The 16,094-nt window shown below is 34.2% G+C and overlaps 1 pseudogene; it reads left to right on the forward strand.

The window, feature by feature from the left end:
- The first annotated feature begins 10,514 nt into the window (after nt 1–10,514).
- LOC122910404 lies at nt 10,515–10,970 on the forward strand (annotated as a pseudogene).
- The last annotated feature ends 5,124 nt before the right edge of the window (nt 10,971–16,094 follow it).

Raw genomic sequence — 16,094 nt, forward strand, 5'->3', positions numbered from 1 at the left:
GATCTCTGTTACCTTTAGGACTATGATCCATTTGGAGTTAATATTTGCATATCATGTGAAATAAGAATTGAGACCCATTTTGTATTAAAAAAAAATTGTTTAGAGCCATCTGTTGTAAAGACCACAATTTCTCCATTGATTTAACGTGGCACTTTGTTCTAAAATCAATGACCAGGTAAACCATGTCTATTTACTATCTGTTTAATTCATCTGTATTTATATTTTGTATTGGTTAGAGTGGATTTATAGAAGTCTTAAGATGAGGTAGTAAAAGTTCCCCAAATATATTAATCACTTTCAAAAGTGTTTTATTTTTTCTAAGAGATTTTGCCATTTCATGTATATTTTAATCAGCTTTTCAACTTCATAAGAAACTTATTAAGATTTTGATTGAGGTCACATGAATATATAAATCAATTAGGAAAGAATTGCCATTTTAGCAATATTTAGTCTTTCAATCCATGATCATGTACCTCTCTCTACATATTTAGGTACACTTAACTTTCCATTTCTAGTGTTTTATAGTTTTCATAATATAGGCCTTTATTCCTAAGTAGTATTTTGATGCTATCATGAAAAAAAAAATTTGTTATTTTCTCAGTTTTCATTGGTAGAACATAAAAATACAATTGACTATTATGTATTGACCTTATATCTTGGAGCTTGCTACAGTCAGTTAAGAGTTCTAATAGCTTTCTTCTGATTTCCTTTAGAGTCTTCCACATATTAGATTATGACTTATGCCTTTATTTCTTTTCCTCACCTATAACACTGGATATGACCTCTGGAACGATATTAAAATGGTAAGAACAGACAGACTTGTCTTGTTCCTGGCCTTAGTTAGAAATCATTGAATCAGGGCGCCTGGGTGGCTCAGTTGGTTAAGCAACTGCCTTCAGCTCAGGTCATGATCCTGGAGTCCTGGGATCGAGTCCCACAACTGGGTCCCAGCTCCGTGGGGAGTCTGCTTCTCCCTCGGACCTCCCCTCTCATGCTCTCTCACTCTGTCTCTCTCTCTCTCAAATAAATAAATAAAACCTTAAAAAAAAAAGAAAGCATTGAATCTTTCACAATGGAATATGAGGTTAACTGTAAGTATTTCATAGATGCTGTTTAATCAGGTGAAGAATTCTGCTTTTATTGTTAGTGTGTTCAGAGTTTATGTAATAAAACTTTCGAAATTTGTCATTATTTTTGCATCCATGGAAATAATCATACATTTTTCTTTCAGCCTACTAATATGGTAAATTACATTAATTGATTTTTACATGTTTAGCCAAACTTAGTATTTTTTAAATAAATTCCACTTGGTCATGATAAATTTTTCTTTTAAAATATTGTTGCATTCAATCTGTACATATTTTTAAGGGGCTTTGCATCTATGCTTTGTGAGATCTTAGTTTGTAGTTCTCTTTTATGGTGTTAATCTCGGTCTAATTTTGTAAGTAGGATAATCCTAACTTCATAAAATGAGTTGAGAAGTGTTCTCTCCTACTCTATTTTATTAAAGAATTTGTCTGAAACTGGTATTATTTCTCCTTTATATTTTGTATAGAATTCACTAGTGAAACCAACTTGGTCTGAAGTTGTCTTAGGGGAAAGATTCTTAGTTACAAACCCAGTTTATTTCATTTACTTCAGACTGTTCAAATTTTCTCTTCTTGTTGGGCTAGTTTGACTAATTTGTATCTTTACTGAAATTTATATTTTGTATGGTTTTTCAATTTTGTTTTAAAGATTTTATTTATTTATTTGACAGACAGAGATCACAAGTAGGCAGAGAGACAGGCAGAGAGAGAGGAAAGGAAGCAGGCTCCCCACTGAGCAGAAAGCCTGATGTGGGGCTCGATCCCAGGACCCTGAGATCATGACCTGAGCCAAAGGCAGAGGCTTTAACCCACCAAGCCACCCAAGCACCCTCGGTTTTTCAAATTTATTTGGCATAAATCTCTACCCTCTTTCTTTACTGGTGTTAGCAATTTAACATTTTCTTTTTCTTTTTCAATCAATTTGGCTAGAGTTTTATTAACTATATTGATTTTTCAAAGAACTAGAATTTGGTTTCATTGATTTTTCCCTATTGTTTTCTGTGTTCTGTGTTGTTGATTTCTGATTTTTTTCTTCATTATTTACTTTTATATGTGTGCTTTGGGTTTTATTTGCTATTTCATTCTCAGTTTCTTAAGATAGAGGATTAAATCATTGATTTGAGATTGTTCTTTCTAATAATGGCACTTAAAAACATTAACTTCTTTCAAAGCACTGCTTTTTCTGCATCCTACAAATTTTGATGTATTTCCATGAACATTCATTTCACAATATCCTAATTTATTCTTTTCACTTCTAAACTTTCTAAATCTGAATTCTGATTTATTTGTTGATCCTATAATTAGAAGTACATGGTTAGTTTCAAATACTTGAGGTTTTTCTTGTTATCTTCTTATTAATGTTTCTAGATGAATTCTATTGTGGTCAGTAAACATTTTCTGCATAATTTCAAACATTTTAAATTTATTTTGATGAGTTCATGCATGTTTGTATCTTGGGTAATATATAATATGCACTTAAGGAGAATGTGAATTCTGTTGTAAAATTTTTAATATATAAATATCAGTTAAGTTGGTGTGGTTGATAGCACTGTTCAGACCTTAGACTTTCCTCCTGTTTTGACTAGTTCTTTCAATTGCTGAGAGAGCAACTATGATTGTGGAATTATTTCTTTCTTCCTTTAATTCTGTCAAAATTGTTCCATGTGCTTTGAAGCATTGTTATTGAAAATATACACATTTATAATTGTTCAATATTCATGTCATGCTGAACGTTCATCATTACAAAGTGTCCCTCTTATGTTTACTAAAAAATTTTACTTTAAAACCCATTTTTCTGATATTAATGTAATCTCTCTAGCATTCATAAGATTACTCTTTGCATGATATATTTTTCTCAACCATTTGCTTTCATCTTGTGTATGTGTTGAAAATGTCTCATGAAGACAGCATAGAGTTGCATCTGTTTTTGTATCTGTTTTTTGGCTATTCATATAGTCTCTGCCTTTTATTTGGAGTATTTAGTCAACTAAAGTTTAAAATAACATAGGTCTAACATTTGACTTCTTGTTTTGGATTTGTCTCATTTTTTTTTATCTTCTGTTTCTCCTTTCCTAATTTTTTACAATATAATTTAAATATTTTCAGAATTCTCTTTTAATTTTAATTTTCCCACTGCCTTTTTACTATTCTTTTGTGCATTATTTTCATAGTGGTTCTCATATAAATATGATATTTAACACATCCTCATTACTATATGTAAAATGTAAAATGTAAACATTTTTAAACATATATCTGTATCTACTCCTTTCTTTATGTTATAGTGTTTATATAATACAACTATATATTTTATAAATCCCTCAGGCAATGTTAACATTTATTTTCTAGCAGTTATAAGTCTTACAGAAAAGTCAGGAGAAAAAAAGGCAAAAAAAATTGTCACTTATTTGTCATTTTCCATTTTCTTTCAATATTTCAGCTGCTATCATTTCCCTTCTCCTTAAAAGAACTTCCTTTAGCAGTTTCGACAATTCCACTAGCAACAAAATTTTATTTTATCTTTAAAAAATTATTAATTTGTCTTCTTTCTTGAAAGAAAATTTATCCAGATATAGAATTCTAGGTTAAAAGATCTTTTTCATTCAGCACTATAAGATACTTTTCCATGCCTTTTTGGGAGATTTCACGACATCTGATGTTAAGTTAGCCACAAATTTGGACATTGTTCCCTACCTGAAATATGTTTGTTTTTGTTTTAATTGTTTTCCCTGCTACTTTGATATACTGTTTATCTTTGGCTTTTAAGAGTTTGACTATAATACTTCTTAGCATAGGATTTTTTGAGTTCACTCTGCTTAGTGTTCATTTAATTTTATTTTTCTTGCTGCTTTTTTGGCTATTCTTTTCTGCACTATTTTCATGGCGGTTCATATATATATATATATATATATATATATATATATTTGGTATTTAACACAGTCTCTGCAAGTATCTACCTTTCATGAAATTTGGAAAATTTTCAACCATTATTTCTTTAAATATTTTTCTGCCCCAATCTCTCTAGTCCCTCTGGCATTTCAATTACACATTCATTTAATCACTTGGTATCACCTAACACAGATTCATGAAACCCTGTTCATTCAAATTTTGTTTCTGTTATCCACCTTGTAATATTTGTAGTGATTCCATATTTAAGTTCATTTTTTTTGCATGTTCATTTGGCTATTAAGTCCACACATTGAATTTATTTTGGATATTGTATATTTTTAGTTCTGAAATTTTAATTTAGTTCTTTTTCTATGTTTTTATTTTGCTATAAGTATATTCATGGTTTGGAAACACATTTTGTTTTTCTCATTGATGATAGTTATAATAACTGCTTTAAAATTTATGTCTTCTAGGGATGCCTTGGTGGCTCAGTTGGTTGTCTGCCTTTAGCTCATGTCATGATCCCAGGGCCTTGGAGTCGAGTCCCTCATCAGGCTCCCTGCCCCGGCAGCAGCCTGCTTCTCCCTCTGCCTCTCTCTCTCTGTGTCTCATAAATGAATTTTAAAAGTTTTTTTTTTTTCAATTATGTCTTCTAGCTTAAGCATTCAGTTTCATGTAAAGACCAGAACAATTGATTTCCTTTTCTCTTGAAACTGGGTTTCATTTTCTTGGTTATTCCCATATCAGCTCATTTTGAACTTCATTCTGGACATCATCAATGCTAACTTGCAAAAATTCAGGATTTTACTACACTGAATATTTTTGTTTTAAGAGATAATTTTCTTGGCTGCACTTGAACTGAAATACTTCGTTTAGTATGCAACAGCTCTGGGTTTTGTTCTGATAGTTTTTCTTTAATTAGGTTTCTTTTAGTCTGTTCTCTATATGCATGTTTTGTGGGTCAGTTAGAGATATGGATAGGCAGATTTGGGGATTCCTTTCTCTAGTTCTCTTCTCTTCTGGAATTCCTACATGGTTTCCTGGCTCTACTTTTCTCATTCTCTAGCCAGAAATATGGCAAGGTTTTTCAGGAAGTCCACCAGCACCATCCTCACTCTTGTGGATGCTGTGAAGATAGCAATAATCTCTAGTTCAAAAGTTATAGAAGAGAGAACTTACCAGACAGCCCTCATTTCAATTCTCCCAGTGTGTACTCCTCACCACATCTACCCTCCATTATTCACATACCCAAATGGACAAAGCAACACCCTAGACTCTTTTCAGATTTTTCCATAAGTCTTTTTTGTGCTTGGTTTTGCATGTTAGAAACTCATAAGACAATGTTTTATTTTTAGTTTTTCAATAATTATATGTTTCATAAATTAAGGTAAAAAAGCAAATATAAATACTTTTGTATTTACTCAGATCAGGGCCAACTACGTAATTGGTAACACCAAGATAAAATGAAAATGTGGAGCTATTTTAAAAATACAGGAAAAAAGCTTTTCCTTTTCCCATAATCTCTGTCTCCTAACTTGTTGTGGTGTTTTTTATTTATTATTTAATGTGAGCTCTCCCTATCTCAGGAATATTCACAGGGTGAGTGGAAACCTTCACAGACTGCAGACCATCTCCCACTCAACTCAGTGTGCAGGTCACATGCACCTGATCCTGAACCTTTTTACACCTGGAGCCAAGGCTGTGCTGGAGGCAGAAAACAGTGATTTCTGGGTGGTGTGGGTAGACAACTGAGAACCCATCTTATAGCGGTGCTGGAAGTGGGACCATGTGGGAGCTGAGGCTTCAAGCTCCCAGTAGCTCCACATGCTTCATTATCCTTCAGACATCACAGACAAAAGAAAAATTCAAAGTTAAAATTATTAGAAAATTCAAGAAGGAGACTACAGAGTATTTATTGACAAGCATCGGGCCTCCTTCTGAGCTATAAAACGTCATTGGTCTTATGTCCATGAATTTAGCCTCTATCCAGATATTTTCCATTTCTAATGTTCTTCATTCTTTCTTGAGGAACTATTTTCCCTTCATCCTGAAGAGCTTCCTTTAGAATTCATTATTGTGCAGGATGGCTGGCAACAGATTTTGTTGCTTGCTTGCAAAGATCTCTGCTTATTCTTCCATGCCTATGTGAACTCCCTACCAGAGTCCAACTACTTCACTCCACTCCTTGGGAGTTTCAGGTAGTTAATTTTTGCACTATGTCTAGATCATTAGTAATTTTCTACAGAGAAAGGTGTTCTAGAACATTTAGTCTGTCATTCCTGAAAGTGGCACTTGATAATTTTTTATTATTTGGTTCAATTTTCTAGGTGACTCAGTAAAAACAGTTATATGAATTAGATGGCTTTCCATCCTCAGAATCTGAAGACTTTGAAAAACAACAGAAATATTACAATAATTGTTTTCTTTCCACAGAATAATGATTGTCTGTTTCCTTTCTCTCTTTCTTTCTTTGTTTTCTACTATAGAACACTTCTTTTAAGGAACTACCCTGCATATTCTCAGTCACCTTTTGGTCAAGACTGGACATATTTTTAGAAACTATGGAAACCACGTGGTCTAAGCCTGGTTAATTAAATTTCTCCAACTTCCCAACTATATCCTTTGATTAAGAGACTGCTAAATAACCCAAACTGAGGCAACTGTACAGAAAAAAAAGTTTTTTTCTACCAGGATCAAGAGCTGAAAAAATCATATTTCTCTGAGACTAACATTTGGTGAGGGACTACCTAAGAATGTCAGCAAAGAAACAAAGCTTTATATGAATTAAAAGAAAAACTTCACTCACTGAATGACAAAGTCCGTGATTTGAACCTCTACTATAGCTGTGCCAAAGCCAACATCATGGCTGAAGCTTCCCAAATATACAAACCAAAAATTCACTTTGTTTTGGATAGAGACATTTAGATTTTATCACTTATAACAAAATGAACTCTGACTAATGATTTTTGTCACTAAGAATGAATATACAAAATTATATCTCGAGCTAAGAAATGAAATTGAGGCACTTTCAAGGTGTATCTTTTTTTAAAGAATTATTTCTCCTACTACTTACCATAAAATAAAATTTAAAAATACAGTCCTAAAAAAGTTATTTCTTACATACATATTTTAATGGAGTGATACTATATAAACTAATTATTTATCTAAAATATGGTAGACGTTTTATAGTAGATGTTTTTCTAATGACAAATTTGATAAAGATTTTGGAATCCCCAACTTCTATAATCATAGATCAGGCATCCATTCTGTAAGAACCAGTAGTAATAGTTAAGGTGAAATATTTTGATTCTATAGATTCATAGGTATGATGATGTAGTGTTATATATTTATACAGTATTATTAAATTGTTAAATACTAATATGGATATAATATACTAATAAAGTGCAAGCATGTTTTATTTGATACTCTAAAGTTATTCTTTGCAGAAAACTATATATATAGACCCTTAGAGAAATAGTAGATTCCCTTGTCTTAATAAACAATGCAAAACTATTTCTTACTGATAAGCAGAACATAAGATGAGTAGAATCTTTTTCAACTACTATTTAAAAATTTGTGTGTGATGTCAACTAAGGGTCTGATTTTAATTTTGATCTTACCTCTCATATTTTTTTATTGTCTAGTAAGCAAAGTTTAATGATTTTCATTCTAGGATTAAAGGCTAAATTATACCTTTCCCATGGCATGCAATTTTTCTAGATGAACATTAGTTAATAATTCTTAAGTTCTGTAATACATTGTTTAAAAAGCACAATACTTAGCATGCTGTGACATTGTGAATTAAGCACACAAATTGGCAGACTAACTGAAAAAGTACGTGTTGCCATAGGAATGTTGACTCATCCATGCAGCAAACAAAGTACTGCATATTAAAATGTATATTCTTTTAATAAGTGAACCGAAAGTTTAACTTTCTTTTGGAGCTCAGCAAACTGTGCCTTACACCTAACTTTCCTGTTGTCTTGAATCAAAACAAAGAAAACATAAGAACAGGAAAAAATTCAACAAACTAGAAATAAAGGGAAATTTCTTCAACACGATATAGATCATTACGGAAAACCCACAGCTAACATCATATAAATGGTGAATGACTGAATACTTTACCCTAACATTAGGATCAAGACAAAGATACCTGCTCTCACCACTTCTATTCAACATTGTGCTGATGGTCCTAGCCAAGGAAATTATGCAAGAAAAAGAAATAAAGGCATTCAGTTTGGAAAAGTAAAAATAAAGTGATTTCTACTTGCAAATGATATAATCTTTTACATAGAAAATCCTAAAGCACACACACACAACTAGAAATGATAATGAAATCTGCAAAGCTTCATAAGAATACAGGATCACATAGATATCAATTGTATTTCCATATTTGAGCAAAGAATAATCTGGAAATAAAATTAACAGAATAGTTCCAATTATAGTAGCACCAAAAAGAATAAAATTCTTAGGAATAAATTTAACAAAAGAAATATAAAGCTATATGAAACTATAAAACACTTTTGAAAGAATTGAAAGTGGACCAAAATCAATGGAAAGACTTCCCATTTTCAGGGGTAGGAAGAATTACTATTGTTAAGATGACAATACCTTCTAAATTGAGATACCACTTTATACCTCCGGAATGCCTATCACCATAAAAGGAACAATAACAAGTGTTGATGACCATATGGAGAAATTGGAATCCTCATACATCAATGGTGAGAATGCATAATATTTAGCAGTCTTGGAAAACATTTTAGAGGTTCTTGAAAAGGTTAACTATGGAGTTACCATATGATCTAGTAGCTCCACTCTTAGATTTGTACCCAGAAGAATTGAAAACATATGTCCACCAGAAAATTTATGTTCAAATGTTTTTCATAATAGTCAAAATAATGGGAATAAGTGTTCATAAACTGATGAATGTATACACAAAATGCAAAATATCCATACAATGGAATATTATTCAGCCATAAAATATAAATGAAGTACTCATACATGCTACAGCATGGATCAAACTTGAAAATAAATGAAGTGAAAGAAGCCTTGCAAAAAAAGGTATATAATATATATACCTATATATAATAGGATTCCTTTTATCTGAAATATCCTGGATAGGGAATTCCATAGAGACAGAGAGTAAATTAGTGGTTTCTAGCAGCTGGAAGCAGGGGCCTAGGGAGAATGACTGCTAATGGGTACAGAATCTCTTTTGGGGATTCCAAAATTGTTCTAGAATTAGATAGTGGTGTTGGATGCACAACATTGTGAATGCCATTAAAAAACACTGAAATACATATTTTAAAAGGATGAATTTTATGGCATATGAATTATGCCTCAATAAAATTATTATTAAAAAAACAGGAAAAAATAGTAGGATGAAAGAATCTCATCCTGATCTGGACATTACGTAAGTATTGAGAGAGTAATTTTTAAATGAGGATTCTTTCTCTAGATATCTGAAAGTAAATACACCTTCTTCATGGTTGAGGTAGACTGCTGACTGTTCACCAAACTCACTTCCTTCTTTTTTAGACAAAGAATCAAATTATTGCTTGTGACCAGCGGCATGAGTCCTGACCAGTTATGGAAAGAAAAGTACTGACATACACATCTTCCCATTCTGGCCAAATAAAACTCTCATGCTTTTTCCTATTAATTAGCTTAATACAGACAAGCAAGAAGGAAGTCAAGTGCTAAAGATGGCTTCCTTCTTTAAGGAAGAGCTCTCCTTAAAGGGAGAGAGCTGGTCAAAGGGACCAGGGAAGAGACTGGTCAAAGGAAACATTTATCAGAAGAGAGCTTCTGTTTTGGTAAGTAAGAAACTTTTGTTATCTTCTGCCACTAAGATGTTGGGGTTTATCTGTTACTGTAGAGAGGTTTTTTTGTTGTTGTTGTTGAACTATAAAATCAGTCTTGCTAGGAAAATTCCAAATTAATAATCATTATGAGAAAACCAAAATAATCAGAAGCGTCCTAAGGAAACAATTATTTCACCTCAGGTAACAGCGTCCGTATTCCAGAAAAAAAAAAGAAAAATGACTCTCTAAATAGTTATAAAAGTGTCACCTAGCATTCACTATATAAAGAATGAGTTTATAATTTAACTTCTTAGAAAAATACTTCTCAATTTTCTTGCTTGCAGTAATTGGTAATAATACAGACTTTTCTTTTACTTCAATTTCGTGAATAAAAGAAATTACCAAAACTCTAATGTGAAAATACTTGAAGCACATTTTGCAATACGTTTCTTCTTAAATCATTCTCTCAAAATTTAAAGATTTTATGTTTCTTTTCATAAGTTCAACCTATAAAAAACAAAGAAAAATCGCTACAGCTAATTCCTTCATATAATTTTCAAAATTACTTTTCAATATTTTAATTACTTAAAATTACTCTGGAATTATTCCTCAAAAATAAAGTGCCTTGGCGGAAGCTCCTGCAGCAGTCGCTGGTGGTGGGGTGGGGAGCAATTCTGCGCTCCTCCGACCCGACCCTTTCAGCGCTCTGCTCCCGCTCCAGCCTACCTCGCTCCTCGCCACCATGACCACCACCACCACCTTAAAGGGAGTCAATCCCAACAGCAGGAATGGCTCCCGGGTTTTGCAGCCTCCAGGCAGTGGATCCAATTTTTCATTAGGCTTTGATGAACTAAAAGAACAGCCTGTGAGGAGGAACAAAATGGCATCAAGCACCTTTGGGACACCTGAGGAAAATCCTCCTTCATGGGCCAAGTCTAGTGGTGGCAGATCGGACTCTGAGTCATCTGGACCCCAGAGAAGGAACTCTTCTGAAGCACATGCTGGAGACTTCTTAGATCTGAAGGGAGAAGGCGACATTCATGAAAACATGGACACAGACCTGCAGGCCAGCCTGGGGTAGAGCGAGGAGAAGCCTGTGCCTGCTGCCTCTGTGCCCAGCCCAGTGGCTCCGGCCCCAGTGCCGTCCCGAAGAAACTCCCCTGGCGGCAAGTCCAGCCTCATCCTGGGTTAGCTCCGATTCTCTTGAACCCTGTTGTTTTGTTTGTTTTTGTTTTCTCCATGCTTGTGAACTGCACAACTTGAGCCTGACTGTACATCTTTTGGATTTGTTTCATTAAAAAAGAAGCACTTTAAAAAATAAATAAATAAAAAATAAAGTGCCTTATTGTAATAGAAAATCATACTTCAAATTTGAGAGGAAAAATGTTACTCAGAAATTTCTGTAATGCATACTCAATTGAGTACTGAACAATTAACCCAAATTATGCATCATTTTATAAAAATTGTGGTCCATTTGCTTATTTCTTGTCAACTATTTAGAATGGCTATTATGAATCAATGGGGTAATATTTTGCAGTCCCAAATAAGAATACAACATTTTAAGAGTGAAGAAACTTGACATGACCATTTCAATACAGCTTTATATAGCCACCTGAAAGAAACAAAATTATTGCTTTTGACAATTACAATGTGTATGCATTAAACTCCCCCAAGCTACATCCTACCCATGGCTCCTTCTTTTAACCGTAATTCCTAAGGTTGAGACTTGTGTATTGATTTAGAATTGTGTTCAGCCTTGGGCTGATAAGCAGGAATGGGATAAGGATGTTATTTATTCATGGTACTTGGCAATAAAAATGTCAAAACTCTAGTGGCCCAAACACGTACATTAACTAGGAAGTTCTACTTTCAAACATCTCTCCAAACAGACCACTTTTTTACCACCTGTCTGCACCACTCTTGCTTCCATAATTTCTTGCCTGACCACTGTAAAAGCATCATACAATAAGTCAACATAGAACATCCTCGAAAAACATAAATTAATTCCAGTCTCTCTAATACTCAAAGCATCCATTGACTCAATAAACATAAAAATGTCTAAACTCTGATCCCAAGGCTTCAGTGATTATGCAATAAGGCCACTGGCTCCATGGCTGGCTGTTCCCGCATGGCTCTTTTCCTTCTTTGCTCTATAAAAGCCCCATCATCCCCCTCTCTGTTTCTCTTCTTTCCTTTTATTTTTTTTTACCTGCTTCATTGAAGCATACATTACACACCCCCAAATCCACCAATATTAAGTGTACTTTTTGATAAATCTTAGTATGTTTACACCTTTGTGCAATTAGCAGTCCAGTCCAGTCTTAAAACACTTTGTTAATCCAAAAAAAGGTATCTTGTACCCATTTGCAGTTCATTCTTCTTCACACCCAAGTTTTAAGAGACTACTGATATGCTTTCTATATATATAGTCCTTGCCTTTTCTGGTAATTAAATATAAAGTCATACAATATATTACCTTTGCCTCTGGTTTCTTTCTTTTAGTATAATGTTTCTGAGACTTCTATATTAAGCATATATCAGTAGTTTATTTCTTTTTATAGCTGACTAGTATCCATTTTATAGCTATGCTATATTTTGTGCTTCTATTAATCATTTCATGGACATTTGAGTTTTCTCTATTTTGACTCTTTTGAATAGTGTTGCTGTGAATACTAATGTCCAAGTGTTTGTGTGGGCATACGCTTTTGCTTTTCTTTTGGTAGATCACTAAGAATATGATTATTGTGTCAGATGACAAGTTTACATTTAATTTTTTAAGAAATTGACAGTTTTCCAAAATAACTGTATCATTTTATTTCTACCAGTAACAGTTTCTAGTTTTTCCGTAGCTTAACAATACCAGGTATTGTCAGTCATAATTCTTAAGTATGTAAGGTGTCTCATTGAATAAGAATGTTGAATGTTGAATGTGAAGTTTCCTAATGACAATCCTTAAAGCCTTTTTTATGTGTTCACTAACATCCCTGTATCTTCTTTGATTAAGTATCTCAAATATGTTGCCCATTTTTAAAAAAAAATTTGGATTGTCTTATTATTAACGTATGTCTTTTAAGTTTGACATGTGTCCTTTACTAAAACATAATTTACAATTACTTGCTCCCAATCTACAGCTTTCTTTTTTACTTTCCTATATTTTATTGGTTGTATTTTCTATTTGTTTATTTATTTATTTTTATGAAGTCTTAACTCCTGTTTGAACAAACCAAATGGGCTAGGGTTCTCTTCCCTGTTCTCACTCCCTCATTTACTTCAGGTCTCAGTTCAAATGTTGCTTTCTCAGAAAGTTCTTTGACTCATATCCCTTTTTGGTGGTCATTAAAGCTATTTAACAAAACTACTTCAGTCTGCTTACTTCCTGGCTATCCCGTGGCAGGGTGGGCCATGCAATTAGCTCTGGTAATGAGTTATAAGTGGAAGAGAGAAAGACCACACTTCTTTCTGGTTCAAGTTCCTCTAGAACTATCTTTTTCCTTTAGCACAATGACCAGCAACACGCAAGATAGTGCCTAATTCTTCAATCTGGATCACTGAAAGATTTCACTAAGTAGAGGCTGCTGTCAACCTACAACATACATAGAAGATCACCAGGAAACCTACATTATTTTTGTTTGTTTGTCTGTTTGTTTGTTTGATGATTAAACCATTTCATTGAGGGACTTCAGGGAAAAATCAAATGGGAGGGGGACAGTGAGAGCCAACGTCCTCAGCCTGGCCAGAGTCTCACCTTTCCAGCATCAGAGCTGCCAAAAGAGGAAACTTATGGGTTTTTTTTTCTTTTTTTAATTTTTTTAATTTTTTATTGACATATAATGTATTATTTGTTTCAGGGGTACATATCTGTGATTCATCAGTCTTACACAATTCACAGCACTCACCATAGCACATACCCTCCCCAAGGTCTATCATCCAGCCACCCTAACCCTCCCCTCTACCCTCAGCAGCCCTCAATTTGTTTTCTAGGATTAGCAGTCCCTTATGGTTTGGGAAACCTATGTTTTTAAAGCCACTAAGCTTTGAAGGTTAATCTGTTACTGCAGCACATTCTCATCAATATGCCTTTTTTTTTCAATTCCTATTGAATTCAGTTTTCAATTCACATTCTCATCAATACTCTTATTTTTTTCAATTCCCATTGAATTCAGTTTTCAATTCCCATTGAATTCAATTCCCATTGAAATTCTCTATCCACTTACTGGCTTTTTCTTTGTAGTATTTAGCATCTGACATGCATTTTGCTTTGTCTACTAGCATATGAGGTAAGGACATAGTTTGGATCAGTGTTATATCCCTAGCACCTAGAACAGAGTCTTGCACATAATAGGTTATTGGGAAATATTTGTTAAATGAATGAATGTGGTCCCACATCAGCAGAGTTGCACTAAATTGAGCATATAAAAATATAATGCATTCTTTAAAATAGCATCTATTAATATTTCCAGGTTTAATTCTGCTCTAGTTATTTATTAAAATCAGCAGAGTTTGAATGTAACTATAATTGGATTTTCATGGCTAAAAGTTTCTGTCTTTGATAAAACTTGTAAATAAAACACTAAATCAATTGAAAATGATTTAATTCTTCTAAGACTGTTAGTCTATGTACTGTATACACTGCTTACTAAGCAGAAAACTTGGGCCAATGCTTTCAAATGTAAATACATGTTGGTCCTACATTATCTTTTAATCACTTCTCATTAAGGAATTATATCTTTAGCTAGATATGGCAAGGCACATTATTTTACCTTGCGGTCTCAGCATCTTTTCTTTATCTTGGTTCTTCATGGTCTGCTGATCCCCATCTGTGTACCATGTTAATATGCAATAGATTGATCATGTCAACTATTTCCTTTCATTATAAGTTAGAGTCTTGACTAGGCTGGAGAAGGAACATTAGGTTGCTATTCTACCTAGCTAATATTGCAGTCCTATGATCTATTCCTCCCTTAGCCCCCAGGACACCCCCCTCCTCAGGAACTCTACTTTTTTGCACACTCTTTCTGGAATGATCTTTCAGACATCCTGTCTCACATCCTCATTTTCCTTCTATGCTGGCTCAAATGTGCCCTTCATGTGTAGGAGATCCCTGAAAACTCCATGTAAAATTGAAAATCTTCTTCACTCCTAAGAAAGCCATTGGACATGTCATTTTTTACTCATTTATTCTATCCTCACTGCAGAGAAAGAGATACAAGTTCACAAATTTTGGCCTCTCACTGTTTAACTCTGTATTCTCTATGCCTACATCACTGCCTGTGTATGGTGAACAATGAATACATGTTTCTTGAATAAATGAATCGATTTACTCAAATAAGGAATGAGATGCTTCCTAAAACGGTAGGCAGAGGAGATAGGGATGGAAGGCTTTCCACAATAATGTTCAGACATACACATATATGCTTACTAGACTGGAGTATACAGAGAGAAAACTTGCTACAAGGCGAGGTACAGCGAGGCGGGCTCCGGGGAACACCCACAAGGCCTGAGAACACATTTCAGTGCCAAAGTCTTGGATTAAGCATTAATGTAGTCCTGCTCTGGCATCAAGGTCCCTTACTCTTGGGTAAAGTAGTGGCACTATTTTGTTCTAAGAGTTGTTGAAAGAGCTGCATCTATGACATTTGGAACACTCATAAAAATTTGCTTTGAGAGCCAAAACCTTCCTCTCCCTTCATGAGAGCCTTATGATCAAGATAGGCTTTCATAACCACAGGTGACATCTAGTGACAATGACAGGTGGCAGAATTTAAACTCTACCAGCACTAGTTCTCAAAGCACGCAACAGATTTATACTCTGCCATGGCTTGGGTTTGGACTCATAAAGACAGGAACAGGGTGGCTTGAAGCTGCACCCCCGAGAAAGTGAGACTGCAGAGTGCACACCTGACTAACTGTGAAAGTGCCTTGAAAAAACCCGTCGCTGGCCACTGGCACATTAAGGCTGAAGTAATCTGTGCAAACCCTTGAGGAAGTCTAACAAAGAAGGAAAGTTCTGCTTCCCACCTGTGAACAACTTGAGTACAAAGATCTGTGATTGAAGCACAACAATCTGTTACTGATCGCACTGGCCCTGGGCATTGTTTATGTCAAATTATACTCATACGCACAAGGAGAAAAAGTAGGCGGCAATACTGGCAATGTTAGAGAGGACTGGCCTGAGTATCTTCACTCAATAGAAACCAGTAACAATCAGAACAGAACTCTGGGCACTTAGGATTCCTAAAATTACTAACATAGGTCATGTGTGGTGGGGAACCCTGAAAAAAAGTCTATATTCTTTCAACCATGGGGAAAATGGCAA

This window comes from Neovison vison, chromosome 6, assembly GCF_020171115.1.
Source record: "Neovison vison isolate M4711 chromosome 6, ASM_NN_V1, whole genome shotgun sequence".
NCBI lineage: Eukaryota > Metazoa > Chordata > Mammalia > Carnivora > Mustelidae > Neogale > Neogale vison.